Here is a 15,812-nt window from a genome sequence, read left to right as displayed (position 1 = left end):
CTACCAGGCTCCGCCGCCCATGGGATTTTCCAGGCAAGAGTACTGGAGTGGGGTGCCATCGCCTTTTCCGAGAGTTGCTTGCTGCCTTGGACTTATTCCACCTGGAAGGCAAGAGAGTTGTCTTCACACAGGTGCCTTGGAGTAGCGCTTTAGTCTGTTCAAGATAAGTTTTCTGTTCACAGAGGTGGAACTAAGAGAGTATTCTTTTCCTTCTAATGAATAGGCTTTTGTGCAGAAACAGATGGGTTGATGGAACTGTAGCAGAAGTGAGCTTCTGGAGCCGTCTCTCTGCCCCTGGCCTGAGGGAGGGGAAAAGTGAAGAACTCCTAACCCAAAAGGGCAATAAACAGTGAAAAAGCTGCTCACTGCTCAGCCGGTGAGCCTCTGACCATGGCAGGAGGGGAGGGCATCAGGCCTTGGTTTTTGCAGCCTGGGATCTCTCCTGCCTCCTCCCATAGGAGAGAGAGGGCACTGCTGCCGGAGGGCAGGGGTCCTGCAGGTACAGAGCTCTGATCTCTAGAATCCCGGTTCCCCAGGCCACCCAGCGCGGGTGTCACGGGCCTCTCCATTTCACAGGTTCCTGGATTGATTACACTGCACAGCCCCAGGCTTTCTGGCCCCTTTCAAACGGCACGGGTAAAAGCCTGTCCGGGGTTTATATTTCAAACATAACATTAGCACCTAAACTTGAAGTGGGTGCATCAGGTTGCATCACCTGCCTACAGACTTCATCTAAATTAGGAGACACCGGATCAGCAGAGGGAAGAAATGTATTCCAAAGGGGCAGATGGCCAGGAGGCCCCAGCTTCCCACAGATGCTTGTCTTGGGGTTACTGACCTGCAGGAAGGGACCTCTTTGTTGGTAGCCTCAGTGGGCAGAGCCGAGACCACAAGGCGTGAGCTCTGAGCGCCTTCTTAGAGAGGAGCAGAGCACTGTTACCAGGGAAGGTGGCTTCTGATGAGCACCGTGTAGGGGCCACGTGGGGCGGTGAACGGCCGCCACGGGGCAAAGGCGTGGGGTGGAGTGAGCGCCGTGCTCTCAGGGGTCCCTTAGCTTGTCAGTTGGAATCCTCACCCTTGGCGTGGCTTCTGAGACGCTGAAGAAACTCTCACTTTTAGGAGGGGACATCTGGGTGGTTTCCATTATTTGGCAATTTAGATAGAGCTGACGTGAACCTTCATGTACAGGTTATTTTTGTGGCCATAAGCTTTCATTTCTCTGCATTGAATGTCCAGGAATGCAGTCACTGGGGCATAGGCTGTTGCCTGTTTATTAAGTTCTTTAAGAAACTGCCAAACTGTTTCCAGCATGCCCTCACCCTTGTGTGTTCCTACCAGCAGTGATCCAGTTTCTCTGCATCCTCGCCAGCACGTGGTGGTGTTGCTATCTTTTTTTCTAGCCACTCTGATAGCCAGGCAGAGCTGTCTCATGGTGGTTTTGTTTTTCCCTAGTGGTGGGCTGCCCCGGTGGCGCAGTGGTAAAGAATCTAGCTGCCAATGCAGGGGACAGGGGTTCGATCCCTGGGTCAGGAAGATCCCCTGGAGAAGGAAATGGCAACCCACTCCAGTATTCTTGCCTAGGAAATCCTGTGGACCGAGGAACCTGGCGAGTTACAGTCCATGGGGTCGCAAAAGAGTCAGACACGACTTAGCGACCAAACAACAAGTGGTGTTGAACATCTTTCCATCTGCTTAGTTGCCATCTGTATATCCTCTTCGCTGAAACGATATGGCTTTGAAAGAAAATTCCACAGAGATGCTGTCAAACAAGAGTCAAAAGCCCTGGGCACTGGTCCCCAACCCTGGTGTGAGCTTCCTCTCTCAGGACTTTGGTGGGGGGCGGGGGGGGATGCGGGTGGGTGCTTGGTCATCTCTGAGGTCCCTTCCTGCCCCAACCATCTCTTGATTCCAAAAAAAGCATGGTGACCCAGAGCAGCCGCCCCCACGGCGGGACGGCGGTGTGCAGGAGACCCAGGGCGCCCCCACCCACACGCTGCCACCCCCCAGCTCTGGCTCCTCAGGATCCCACCCAAGCTGACTCAGCGGGTGCTGTATTTAGGGAAAGGTGTTGTCGGGCCTGGAAATACAAAGAAAAACAAAGGAAGAGCTGCCGAGAGTCTCCATGCCGCCTCCCTGGCCTCCTGTGGGCCTCCTGGAAGGCTGTGGCCCGGCAGCCCCCATCCCCGAGGCGCTCCTTCCCTCTTCGTCTCTTCAGTGGCGCCTGTACTGGATTTAGTTTTGCACCACGGTCATCCTGAAGGTCCCAGATATGCTTCCTTTTTTATATTAATTAAACAAACAGAGAAAAGTGTGTGTATCATTTAAAACCGGTGAAGACAGTGGCGACCGCAGTCATTTTTCAGGGTGCTCTGAATGGCATCGTCTCACCCTTAGTTGCTTGGAAGTGTTCTTGATGGTTTGTCTTCTGCCTCCTGGGGGTGGGGGTGGTGGCAGGAAGTGGTCCTGAGTGTTGATGGGATTGCTGCCAGTTTGAGGACCCGCAGGGGCGTTTGGGCTCCCCTGGGAGGCAGGGTAGCTGACTGAAGAATGCATTTATTTTTGTGTTTCTGCCTAATGATGTATACGGGACTTCACAGCACATGAAATAAGCATCCTTAATCTTCACGTCAGTGAGTCATAAGAAATGAAAGGACATGGTTGTTTCTCCCTCGGTCTAATGAAGTATAATATTTGCAAAATCTCCTTTGGTGAATGTGCACAAACAATCTATCACAAAGAAGGAATTGTTTTCTGCGTGGCCTTAGAGGAGTTTTGGAAAACGAACAGAGGATTTTTACACGTGTCCCTTGAGCCCAACCCAGGCAGTGAGGATGGTGGATGGTCACAGGCTTTCCACACAGTCACCGTGGCCCGTTAGAATATTCCAGCACATTTCAGCGGGTCATTTGATTGGGCCTGAGATCGAAGACAGAGCTGAATCACATGATGCTTTGGTCCAAAATGTTTTTCTGATTTGGTACTTTTTGAAAACCTAGGTTTATGTCTGGTTTGAACTTGTTCAATAGAGTTAAGAAAGGGGAAAACCCCTCTTGTTACATTCCTGGTTCAAATTAAAATTTTATATCTGCCCTTGGTTTGAGTTTGAATAAATAAAAAGTATTATGGCTATTGGTGAGAAGTTCATTTTGATTCAAGTCACTTCTCCAGATAGCATCACTGTTATAAAACTCATTTCCCATGAACTTGCATTCTTCCAGGATGGTGTGTATGTTGATCTCATTTCTTAAATATTCTGGTTAATGAGAGTTACTATACTTGCAATAGTGCTCTGCAGTGAACTAGAAGTAATAAAATACTTGGCACAAAAACCAGCAGAGGTTTTGCTAAATGCACAGACTTTGTCTTCTTGGGACCAGGTGAAGGGTTTTATCTACTGTTTGCAACTTGCTAACTTTCAGGGAAGAGTGAACTCTTATAAATAACTCTTTATTCATACAGCCCACAATATTTATTGTGTTCTGTCAGCATCCAGGTTGTCCTGGCAGATATGGATCTGTGTATTAGTGAACCTTAGTTCCTATCCTCTAGGAATTTCCAGTTCAATCAAGGATGCAAATGACATACCCAACACCTATTATGCAATAATGTATTTCAGTCCTTTCTCCACCCCCCACACTCCTGACTTGTGTGATCTTAATTCTCTGACCAGGATCAAACCCACAGTCCCTGTAGTGGAGAAACAGAGTCTTAACCACCGGACAGCCAGGGAAGTTCTTAACTACGCTTTTATTATGTGGTCAGCATTGAATGAGGAGTTAATCTGCCTAAAATCACAGTAATAGAAGAGTCAGAATATGAATATGAATTCAGACATTCTTACTCTAGAATAGGTTTTCTCAACTTTGACACTATTGACATTTTGGGGCATCATATATATATTTGTTTGGGGGGCTGTTCTGTGCACTGTAGGGGGTTTAACAGCATCCCTGACCAGTTGCACCTTCCCCAGGTTTAACAATCAAAAATATGTTCAGGCGTTGCCAAATGTCCCCTGAGGGGCAGATCACCTCTGGTTGAGTCACCGCTCTAGACCTTGTCCTAGTAACCATGGCCCCATACTGCCTATCCAGGTAATAGTGTTCAGCACAGTTTCTGTGTGTTTAGAATGATAAGTCCATTTGGAGTCCTGCTGGAAGCAGAGGACAGATGCCACTCCATCTGTGACTGTTGGGAAGAGAAATCTCCGAGGTGGTGCTGTTTGAGTTAAATTTTGGAGGAATTCACTTAGGCAGGAAGGGGGGAAGGATATTTGGAGTAGAAGGACCCCCTTGCACAAAAGCATGAAACATGAGAAAACAAATCTGGCTTAAGGGATGGCAGATAATTCCCTCTGGACCCTTCACTTCCCTCTCTGTTGCAGTTTTCTTGTCTTAGCAGCAAGCTTGGTTCACAGCAGCCTTATAATTTTTACTTTCAATCAAAGGTGTTGTATTAGTCAGGATGAGCTAGGTTTTATTGCATAACAAATAGCCCCGAAACCAACAAAGGTGTGTTTCTTGCTCATGCTGCCTACCTGACCTGGGTCAGCTGTGGGCTCTGCTGTTTGTTGTGCTCACCCTGTAACCCAGGCCGGTGGTGCTGCCACTGTCTGGAGCTCCGCTGGGTACCAAGACAGAGCGAATGAGAATGTGGCGAATCCTGTCCTGGCTTGTAAAGCTTCAGCCAAGAAGTAGCACCTGCCACTTGTTTTTATATTCAATTGGCCGAGAAAGGCTCATGCCCTCACCTAACTTTAAGGGGACAGAGGACTCAAGACATACCACGTGCCCAGGAGAAGAACTGGAAATGCTGGAGATAGCACTCACGTCTCCCACAGATGTCAAAGGCCCACCCTAGGATGTGCGAGCATGGACACCTCATCCTCTCCCCGAGGGCCTCCTGCTTGGCTTTCAGTGATGGCCTATTGCCAAAGCCACTGTGAAATAGCCGAGCAAAAAGAGAAAATTAGATAATCAAGAGTCCAAAAAATTTTAATTCTCTGAATAAGTCAGAGAGGTCTTTGTGGGTTAGGACTAAGTCACAGGCTCTCATTTTAGAGTTAGGACGTCGAGGGGTGAGAGTGGGAGAAAGGATTCCGGTAAATACGGCCTGGATGTGGTAGGTTGTTTTATGGAAGTGGGTGTAGGTGTTCAGGACGCACACAGGTAGTTGTCTTCAACATTCAGGATGCTGGCTGTCTCTATCGTAAGTAAGTAGAAGAGCTTTCAAGCCTGAACTAAGTAGAAAGATGGTCTCCTTCGTGGGCTGTTCTGAGATACAAGGAAGAAATGAATGAGAGCAGGAGCCACCAAGAGCATTTAGGATTATTTTAGAAAGTCTCCACCGGTGCCTTATAAATAACCCAGGAGAAATTTTCCTTGTTGGAAACTCACTCAGACCGCGCCTCTGTCCTGGGCCCTGGGGCGAGGAGATATACACAGAGACGGGCTGCCGTGGATCTAAAATGGGAAAAGACCGGAAATCTGCGGGGAGGATGCAGTCCTTGTCACCCCTAGGCAGAGGGGGCACAGAGGTCTTAGAAAAATAGAAATAAATATAGCAGTTGCTGGCCACTTCCCTCCCCAGTGAAGCGCCCTTTCCAAACCTGGTTTCCCCTCTATTTCCGAGCTATTTCTCACCATGGTGTGTGTAGGGAGCCAGGGCAGGAGGGCTGGAGAGAAATGAGGGGGTTGGGGGGGGGCGGGGGGACTCACAGGCATCGACTCACGGGGAGACAGGATTAGTCACAGTCTGGGAACTTGTGGAGGGGGCCTCCAGAGACCAGAAGAGTGGAGAATAGCCAGCTAGGTCCAGAGTCTCTTCACCTCTGGGGTCTTGGTGGAGCATCTCGCTGCATGGCTGTAGGTGTGCACGTGGGGGCCTGTGCCCGAGAGAGGGGTGCCACACCAGGTGTGCAATGGGGGAGCACTCCAGACCAGCCTGTGGTTTGCTGACAGCTGCCTAACCTGGCTGTATTAGCTTCCTCCCTCTGTTGTAGTCAGGTACCCCAGGGTGCTCCATGATGTACCAGGGTTCCCTAACATTTTTCACAGCCCCAGCCTCTTCCTCTCTTGGGGAGCATCAAGGTCTGTGGTGCCCTTAAGCAGGTTATGCAGGACCAGACGGGAACAGACAGGTGGGCCTGCTGAGCGCAGGGCCAGGGCCCAGACAGCCCTCTCTCCTCCCAGGCCATGTTCCCCCCACCAGGACCACTGTCCCTTCAACACCTTTTTCTCAGCTGTAAAGTGGGCACATGGGAGACAGCTGAGCAGGAACTGTGTGCAGGCGCATGGTCTCTAGGCATCTGTTCAGGCAGAGGAGGCTGGTAGCCCAGCTGCCCCTCGCCATCTTTCTCAGTTGCCCATGTAGTGTGGGGAGTCTTGCTCACCCATCACTCATCCTCAGACTGGCCCTGCGCCCACAGTGGCCAGGAGGGCAGGGGATCCAGACTCTGTGCCCCTCCCGAGGGCCCGACCCTTCCCAGCAGGGCTCCGAGAAGGTAGGTCTGCTTCCCAGTGAGCCCTGCTCACCCCTGGGGAGGCACGAGGTGGTTAAACCTGCCCTTCCTCGCTCTGAGGTCTCCGGAAGACACAGGTGCTATATATAAAACTGGGCGATTATCTCACGCTTGCTAAGTTTCCACCCTGGTGGCTCACAGCAGCCACCACAGGGAGATTTCCTGAAGCCCTCCTCTCAGCCCTGGGCATCCGTGGGACCCTCCCCCATCCCTCCCAGGGAGGCCCTAGTAGGGCTTGCTTGGGAGGAGGAGGAGAGAGGAGGGCAATGAAGGGCAGCTAGAAAAATGACCAGCCTCACACTCCAGCTCCTGCATGGTCCCAACCTACAGTGAAACTCCTCTTCTCTTTCTTGCCTTTTAAGGTGGGGCCTTGGGGCCAGGGATGGGCGCGGTGGGTGAGGGGTGCTCAGTACTGGCAGACGCCCCAGCAGGTTCAGCTCAGAACTCGAGGGGACAACGGGCAGGACTCCAGAGGGATTTCTGTTGTCGCCTCCACGACAAAGGAGAGGAGGCGGCCCTGACGGGCAGGTTTCCACCGAAGCTTCGGTGACTTGAAATTCCCCTGTGTGGTTTTTCTAAGTGGGTGTCACTGCTGTGCTGGGGGGACCTGTCTCGTGGTTTGGGACTGCCCGGCACGCTACCGGTCATCTACTACCTTCCGCCCCTTTGCCTGTACTGATTCCCTTGTCCACTGAGCACCCCTCTTCCAGACATCCACTGGGCCCAGCCAGGTACTACTGCTGGTTAGGAACCACTGAAAGGAATTATTTACTTGGGCAGCATCTCAGGAGGATATCAAATGGAGCCAGAGGATTTTAGGGACAGTGGGGAGGAGACAGGGGTCGGGTGTTAGGCTGAGAAATGCCTTGTTACCTAGGGCCAGGTATGGGCCCAGTTTTTTTTGAAGTGATCGAGTTTAATTTTTCATCCTGTTTATGAGCACCGGGCACCCTCCGTTAGCTAGAGGATCTCTTGTGTCTGTTTTCTTTTGTTTCGTTGCATCCTCTCTGAATCTGCACTGTGACTTCAGGGCCAGTTTCCTGAGTACACGACCAGTGCAATCACATAGGGCCCCCTGCTCTCTCCCCCACCCTTGGGCTTAATGCTCTGCAGTCACCATCTTGACATTCTTAATAATTCTGTCTTTGAGTTGTGTTTTGTAAATGAAGTATGGGGAGACTGGGTCCCCTGGCTGGGGCTGCATCTGCCTCCTCTCCTCACCCCACACCCCAGCAGCTGATGATGTCCCAGCGGGGGCCTGGGGGGAGGGCTCAGGGGAGGGCCAGGGGTCTGTGACCCCACTGAGTGGGGCGTGGCGGCCCTCCCACCCGAGGCTGGCAGCACCACAAAGCAATGACTCAGTGGGGTCGAGTCTCCCACTCACTCCCTATCCAGGTACCAAGTGTGTCCCATGGGGAGGTTCTAATCCTGTGGATGCTTCTATCCTGGGGTGGGTCTGTGGGGAGAGGAGGGCTCTCTGACCTGGTGGCTGATGGAAGGGGACCCAGAAGCCCCCTTGAGTGGCCAGAGTCACGGGGCGAGGCCCCTGGGTCCCCTGAGGGTCTGCCCGGGCCTAGAGATGTCTAGACAGCAGAGATCGACACTGTATCAGGCAGAGAAAGAGAGACTGTGGAAGAGAGGAAAAAGGTTTTTATTTTACTGCCATTCCTGGCCCTATTCCCCACTTTTTGAAGACAAGGTGGAGCTGTTTTCACTTTGCACTGGGCCTTGCAAATAATACAGCATTTTTACCTGCCATTTCTGTTTAGTTCTCCTTCCTGTTTCTGGGAAGAAAAAAGGGGTCACTGTGAATGCAAGAGATTCCATTCGTTTTCTCCCTTCTGTCCTTCTGAAGTTCGTGGTCACGAGCCCCAAACTTTTCCGAAGATACCTTGTTGGCACAGCCCCTTCTACAAGAGGCAGCAAACTGGGAGGAGGAGAGAGGGGCTGGGGAAGGGAAATCTGTCCTGTCACTAAAACATGGCTGGAGTTTTTGGTCAGATCTTCCTGCGTCTGTGGGATGTTTTTTCACAGGCACTTACTGTGCGCCAGTGCTGGCCTGGGCAGGACACTGGAGGGATACCAGACAGGAACCATAAAGCCAGGTTCCAGGAAATGAGGCTCTGCTCTCATGGGCCAGCTATATTAAGGGATCGTTTGTGAGCAGGTGTAGACAGTGTCACACCAAGCAAATTCCACACACCTTGTCCTCGGCCTGGGGGATGGTGCCGTAAGACATGATCTGCTGGACGGAGACCACACTGCCGTCATGACCACAGATGAGGTAAGTCTAGAGAAGTGGGCCAGAGTCAGGGGACTCACATTCAGACAGAGTAGGCTGGGGGAAACATCTCTTCTGCTTCATCAATGAAGTTCTTATGGGGGAAGTTGGAAGTCAGGAGCCACTGTGCTCCCCCAAGTGCTCCACCACCTGCTGCCTAGCTGCCCACCTCCCGAAACCAAAGTGATGCCTGCCCTACCCCTGCCTTTTAAGCATCAGCCACTTCTTGTCTGTTCCTCTAACATGTGAACCAGACCTTCCTAGACTCATCGGAGACCTCATGAGGCCAGATGCCGGCCATCCTCCTGCCTCTGGGCCAGACACACTCAGGGATGCCCAGATGATGAGCAGGGGGCATGGAGGTCATCTCCGTGTCCAGTGTGCAGGCAGAAGCCTGTGTCCTGAGTCTGGCACCTGGCAGAGAGGGGAGAACTGGAGCAGAGGCCTGGAAGCCTCACATGTGGGACATACTTAGTAAAAAGTTACTGTTCTTTATCTGACTCAGATTTAACTGAGTGTCCTGTGCGTTTCCTGGCAGCCCTACTCCAGAGGGCAGTTTTGTCACAGGCTTTGTGAAACATGTGAATCCAGAAATGAACACTGGAGTCCAGGAGGCCTCTGCCGGTCCCCTCTTAAGGGACCAGTAGGGAGCTCAGCCGCCCAGTGCGGTCACCAGCTTGCTGCACCATCTGGAGCTGTCCTTAGGCCAGGGTAGGATGTCCTTAGGCTGGGTAAAAGCCTAAGTTGTCCTTAGATCTTCTGTAGGATGGAGATAGAAGAGCTACTGCCTTTTTTCCTTCCACCCTGAGCGCTCTCCAGGATGGGCTCCAGCGAGGCCTCCTGCAGAATCCACAGGGCTTTGAGGGGCTGCCAGGCCTCCATCAGAAGGCTGTTCATGCTCCCTGCCCCATCAGTGAAGGTGCTGTCGCTGCCAGTAACAGAAAACTGCAACTCTGCTGGCTTGAACATAAGGAAAATGTATTTTGTTGCTGTTGTGGTATACTCGCTAAGTCATGTCCGACTCTTTTGTGACCCCGTGGTCTGTAGCCCACCAGGCTCCTCTGTCCATGGGATTTCCCAGGCAGGAATACTGGAGTGGGTTGCCATTTCCTTCTTCAGGGGATCTTCTGGACCCAGAGATTGAACTTGCGTCTCCTGCGTGGCAGGCGGATTCTTTACCACTGATCCACCTGGGAAGACCCTAAGGAAAAGGTGTTACCTCACCTTGATTCACAGGCCCCAGCACAGGCAGCTGCAGCCTTGGGCAATTCCTTAGAGCAGCAGGGTCACTCCTGTGCTTCGCATCAGTCTGCTGCATCCCTGGGGCATGGTGAGGCTCCTCTTCTAGGATGACGGGACAGCTGCTGCAGGTCCAGGTGTCCCGCGTGGAGGGGAAAGGGCGTGATTCTTCTCTGTGTCTGAGGCATCTTTCTCAGAAGGCGCCAACAGATATCCCCAATGTCTCACTGACCGGAATGTGTCACCCAAGTCTGCCTCTGGTGTGAGAGGAACTTAATTAGTACACGGTTACTCCCGGGGAGCTCCGCCCAGCACACTTGCGGCTGGGTTCCCTGGCGCAGTGTAGACACCCAAACAGTACTAGGTCCCTATTTCTGTCCCCTGCCTCATCCTGCCAAAGGTTTGAGGCGGTGTTGATTATCTTCTTTATTCTTTTCAATTTTTAACATAAACATTACATAGAGAATCTAACAGTAACAAGCAATTTAACTTTTTATTCTCAGTGGACTTTGATAAGCTGCATAACTTTGTTTTACATACTTATTATCTGATTGTAGTAGTTTTATCTTTTGCCTTTATCATTTGAATGTCATCTCGCGTTTTCAGGAACAGACATGGGGTCATCTGCTTGTCATTTTAAATGAATATTTAAAAGAAAAAATTTTTAATTTATTTGACTGCACCAGGTCTTAGCTGCAGCTCGTGGGATCTTTAGTTACGGCATGTGGGATCTAGTTCCCTGACCAGGGACTGAACCCGGGCCCCTTGCATTGGGAACATGGAGTCTTAGCCACCGGACCACCAAGGAAGTCCTCTTTGTAAGTTAATATGTAATAATAATAGCACCTAACTTTTATCAAGCACTTACTGTAGAACAGGCACTGTTTTAAGTGTTTTCCATGGATTATTTTACTTAATCCTCATAGCAACCCATTTTCAGGTGAGGAAATTGAGGCACAGACTATCTAGAAAGGGACTGAAGCCTAAGTCTTGAGCCTTAGCTTTGAACCACTGCATAATTTACGTGGTCATGCCTTTACTGTTCAGTTTAGTTCAGTCGCTCAGTCGTGTCTGACTCTTTGCAACCCCATGAACTGCAGCATGCCAGGCCTCCCTGTCCATCACCAACTCCCGGAGTTCACTCAAACTCATGTCCATCAAGTCAGTGATGCCATCCAATCATCTCATCTGCTGTCGTCCCCTTCTCCTCCTGCCCTCAATCTTTCCCAGCATCAGGGTCTTTTGAAATGAGTCAGCTCTTCACATGAGGCGGCCAAAGTATTGGAGTTTCAGCTTCAACATCAGTTCTTCTGATGAACACCCAGGACTGATCTCCTTTAGGATGGACTGGTTGGATGTAGCTGTTGCTATTACCTTGGGAAATGGTCTTCTTAGTGGCATTGTTTTCAGAGCCCAAGAAGAACATACGACTGTGTCATTGTCCCACCTCACCCTCTGGAAAAACTGAACCAGTTCAGGGTCATCTGCAAGTTCTAAATGCTCTGGCTTCCCTACTACCGCTGGGTTTTCTAGTCCGGTATTGTCTAATTGTCCTTTAATCTTTTTTTCCCTTAGAGTTTTAATTTGTAATTCTTTAAATGAGACTCTACATGTTTCCTTGTGATGGTGGCCTTTAATTACTCACGTGCAAACCGACTGTCTATCCCCACTGAGCAACCATGTAATTAGACTGCAGTGTTCATGGCCCGTGTTGATAGCACTTGAAGCTATTAGTTCCATTATTACAAATATATTTCTATTCCATGACTTTCTCTGAAAAAAGAGAAAGTGTTTCATTCCAGTTTATTCTAATCAATCTCTATTTTCCCCCTTATCAAGTTGTTAATTGTCTTGGCCTGGAAATAGGGACCACCTGGTACTTGAGGGCAGTGGTTTTTACTGATTTTGCTTATGCAACCAACCTTTGTGATGGGTCCTTAGAGGACTGAACTGTGCCTCACCCTGTGAAAACTGGGTTTTCTGAAAACCCCCTTTTGAGCTTCCAGGAAGCAGTGTGATGTAAGCTGGTGCCTGGGTGCTAGCTAGCTGGCAACTGGCCACATCCAGCCATCCCCAGTCCCCTGGCCATCTGTACACCTTGGCAACCAAGTGGTGACCGACACACCCAGACCCAGAAAGCCAGACAGAGTGGCGGCTGGAGACTTCATGGAATCCTTGTAATTAGAATGGGAAAGAGCCTGTTAGTGCATGCGGTGTCCTCCCCTCCCACGGGCCCAACCAGCTTTGGAAGGTGGCATGTAATTTGCTCTGTCACCTGGAGCATGCAGTTGAGTTTCTGAGCCTTATCTCTGAAGCCCGAGAGTTGGACTAGACTGATGGTTTTTGACCCCATTTTGGACCTTGTGTTTTGGAAAGGGGTTGAAAGTAGTGTGTCCTTTCCCTGGCAAAGTGCACATTTCACAAATCATTGTGTGTGCTCTTTCAGGACATCTATAGCTAGAAGCTCACCTCCACTTCAGTCCAGTCTGCAGGTTTAGAACCCAAAGATCTGTTGATCTCTGAGGTCCCTTTTTAACTCAGAAAGCCAAAGTTCTAGAAAGTTTCTGGTCAAGGAACCTGGGATTGGAAGTGGACAAAAGGGAGCCTCTTATACTTACTTGGAGAAAGCAACTATCCAGCCCAGAGTTTTACTATCTGGTTTTTTGGTTGGTTGGTTTTGTGTTGTTTGTTTTTTTCCAGGGTTGAGTTCAACTCTGTGATACCACGTTCTTTCCCTGTATCTTATTCTTTGAAAATTTTGTACTGCCTCCGAAACCATTGAAATCTTTCAAGTGTATGTGGAGCTGGGTTCCAAATGCTTTTTGACATTCCTATCACAGGAATGGGGAGGGGAACATCTGCCCAGATGTCCCTGGCAACTCCCAGCAGCCCTTAGCCTTGCCTGCTGACCCTTCGCCTTTAAAAGCCTGGGACATGAGAGAATGGGCTGGTTGCATTGTTTTTGTGAACAGATGGGTCCTTGGGAGTTGGAAGAGAAGGAGGAAAATTTCTTCTGGTTGATCAGATTGCTTTCCCAGCACCTCTGGGCTTACTTGGTTAAGAAGCTTTGCTTTAGTTCCCAGGGACTTTTCTAATTCCTCAAGTGACCTGCCTGAGAGGGAGCTGAAAGGAATGACTTGGGCCTCAAAATGTGTCTTAAGGAGTCAGGAGAAAAGTCCCAGTATCATTTGATATTAGCTGGAGGGAAGATGCCCATGGTCCCCAACTGAGCCTCCAGCTGTCCAGGCCAGCTCAGCCTCCTGCAAGGGGAGGGTGGAGACAGTCACAAATCCTTCTGGTGGGAGGTTAAAGGCATGTGTGCATATATGTGCACACTGCTGCTTCTCAATACTTGTATTCAACCCAGGAAGTCAAAAGGAGTTGGGGCATAAGGGAGAGAATCAGAGTCTTCAACCCCGATTTTATGTTTCTGGGATCTCTTCTTTCCCTCTGGCCATTGGAACGTTTCTGTAAATTGGAGGGCAAGTGATAAAGGCATTCAGTTCAGTTCAGTCAGTCGTGTCCGACTCTTTGCGACCCCATGAATCACAGCACGCTAGGCCTCCCTGTCCATCACAAACTCCTGGAGTTCACTCTGACTCACGTCCATCAAGTCAGTGATGCCATCCAGCCATCTCATCCTCTGTCGTCCCCTTCTTCTCCCGCCCCCAATCCCTCCCAGCATCAGAGTCTTTTCCAATGAGTCAACTCTTCACATGAGGTGGCCAAAGTACTGGAGTTTCAGCTTTAGCATCATTCCCTCCAAAGAAATCCCAGGGCTGATCACCTTCAGAATGGACTGGTTGGATCTCCTTGCATTAGCCCCTAGATATTTTACAGGATGAATATTTACCCCCTAAATATTAGGATGATTTCACTGTGTAGGACAGTGGCCTGAGTGTGGGGAACCTATGGATCTGGTTCAGCCATACCACTGATGCTGTTCTTGTTTCCTGCCTCTTCTAGAACATCTCTGAACGTTTAGCACCTCTAACCAAGCAGGAGCAATGCTGTGATTCTTCTAAAAAGCACACCAACAATTTTGCCAGTAGTTCTCCTTTCCAGTTCTAAACTTTGAGAAGTTTTTTTCACAGTGTAAAGGAGCTACAACTAAGAAAATTCAGTCCAGCTCAAGAATTCAAAAGTTGAAGTTGTGTGAAGTCACAGGTTTTCCTGTATCAGCTGTGGAGTCGAAAGCCTCCTGTTCCTAGACTGGGCACTGCATTGTTGAACTTCTGTTACTTGCTGTTTAAGTAGCCAGTGATCCCTGAAAAAAAGCCTGGCTGTAAAGTTGCCAAAATGATGCACTGCTTTGTTTCAAGCCACTGTAAACTCTTTCCCCGCAGTCATTTTTATCTCCAGTGCTTTTGTCCAGGTCTTTCTATTTGTTTCCCTAGAATGAGAAAACGTTGCATTCTCCAGAAACAGTTTTCAATGTTGTCTGCTCATTCAATTCTTCATAATGACCCAAGAAAGAAACTAGATGGGTCTTTTTTTTTCCCCACAGTCTCATACATTTTCATCAGCACACACAAGCTTTATACAGGGAATTCTCACAACTTTGATCAATTATATTTGTTTTGTAGGGGGGGTGGCTAGCCTAGATTATATAGCAATTTTAAAAAAGATAAGTTGTTTTATTACTTTCTTAGTCATGTACAATTACACTGGGGATCTAATTTAATAAGTTTATAATTTTTAACTGCTATTTTACAGCATGCTAAATAGACTTTTAAGTGCTTCTACTGTTAATGTTTATTCTACTCTAAATTCTGATTTTAGCAGCCTCTGTTTTTCATACTCCAAAGTATACTGAATTCAGCCTAAGATTGAATTGTTCAAAAGTTCCCTGGGCTGTGAACAAATCGTTATTAGGGCCTGACTCTCTTCAGTGTTTGGGGTCTTGGGAAGCTTAAGTCTGCTGGGTTTGGATGCAGAACTGGTCAGTATCTTTCACAAGGTGTCCAAGGAGTTGGGCACACTGTTTTCTAAAGAAATGAAGGTTTTTGTTTACTTGTGGCATTTTTTTGAGTATCAGTCTCACACAAAGTTAACTAACAGTGAGACCAAAAACTCCTGGGGGTAAGAGGGATGGGGGAAGACATAGTCACCCAGTCGTGTGCGACTCTTTGTGACCCCATGGACCATAGCCGACTGTAGTCAATGAAATTCTCCAGGGAAAAATACTGGAGTGGGTTGCCATTTCCTTCTCCAGGGCATCTTCCTGATCCAGGGACTGAACACAAGTCTCCTGCATTGCAAGCAGACTCTTCACCAACTGAGCCACCAGGGAAAACATCAGAGCTGATTTCGGGAATTCAGTCTAGGCTGAATTCAACATACTCGGCGATATGAAAAACGGAGGCTGCTCAACTAATGAGTGGTATTTAACAGTACAAATACTCCAGAATAAACCCGTTTAGCGTGCCATAAAATATCAATCACAAGTTATTGCTAACTCAGTAAAGTAGGTCAGCACACCTTGACTATCCCTTTGGTTTTTCACAAAATCCCTACAAAAGAGCTATTGTACCTATTTTTACAAATGCGTAAACTGAGACTTCTATAAGTTTTCGAAAAGACCGCGAAGCTGGCAAAGAGCGGCGCAGGGATTCCTTCCGAAACCGTGCAGTGGAGGCCCTCAGGTCTTTGCCACCACCGAGGAAGCAAGCAAACGAGCAGAATAGCATCTCCAGCTCCATTCACCCCGCCGCGGCCGCCGCGTGCAGACGCGCGGGCCCGCCCCTGCCATCACGTGACCACCACGGGCGCGCG

The 15,812-nt window shown here is 49.4% G+C and overlaps 1 protein-coding gene and 1 long non-coding RNA gene across 2 annotated transcripts in view; both read left to right on the top strand.

Moving 5' to 3' along the window:
- The window catches only part of ITPKB (inositol-trisphosphate 3-kinase B), a 106,915-nt gene that overhangs the window by 18,951 nt on the left and 72,152 nt on the right, over nt 1–15,812 (top strand). The gene's annotated exons all lie outside the window — the stretch shown is intronic.
- Nucleotides 1–15,812, top strand: part of LOC104997903 — a 20,492-nt gene that overhangs the window by 4,472 nt on the left and 208 nt on the right. The gene's annotated exons all lie outside the window — the stretch shown is intronic.

This window comes from Bison bison, unplaced genomic scaffold (genome assembly GCF_000754665.1).
Source record: "Bison bison bison isolate TAMUID 2011002044 unplaced genomic scaffold, Bison_UMD1.0 scf7180017864317, whole genome shotgun sequence".
Lineage (NCBI taxonomy): Eukaryota > Metazoa > Chordata > Mammalia > Artiodactyla > Bovidae > Bison > Bison bison.
This window is presented reverse-complemented; position numbering and strand designations above follow the sequence as displayed.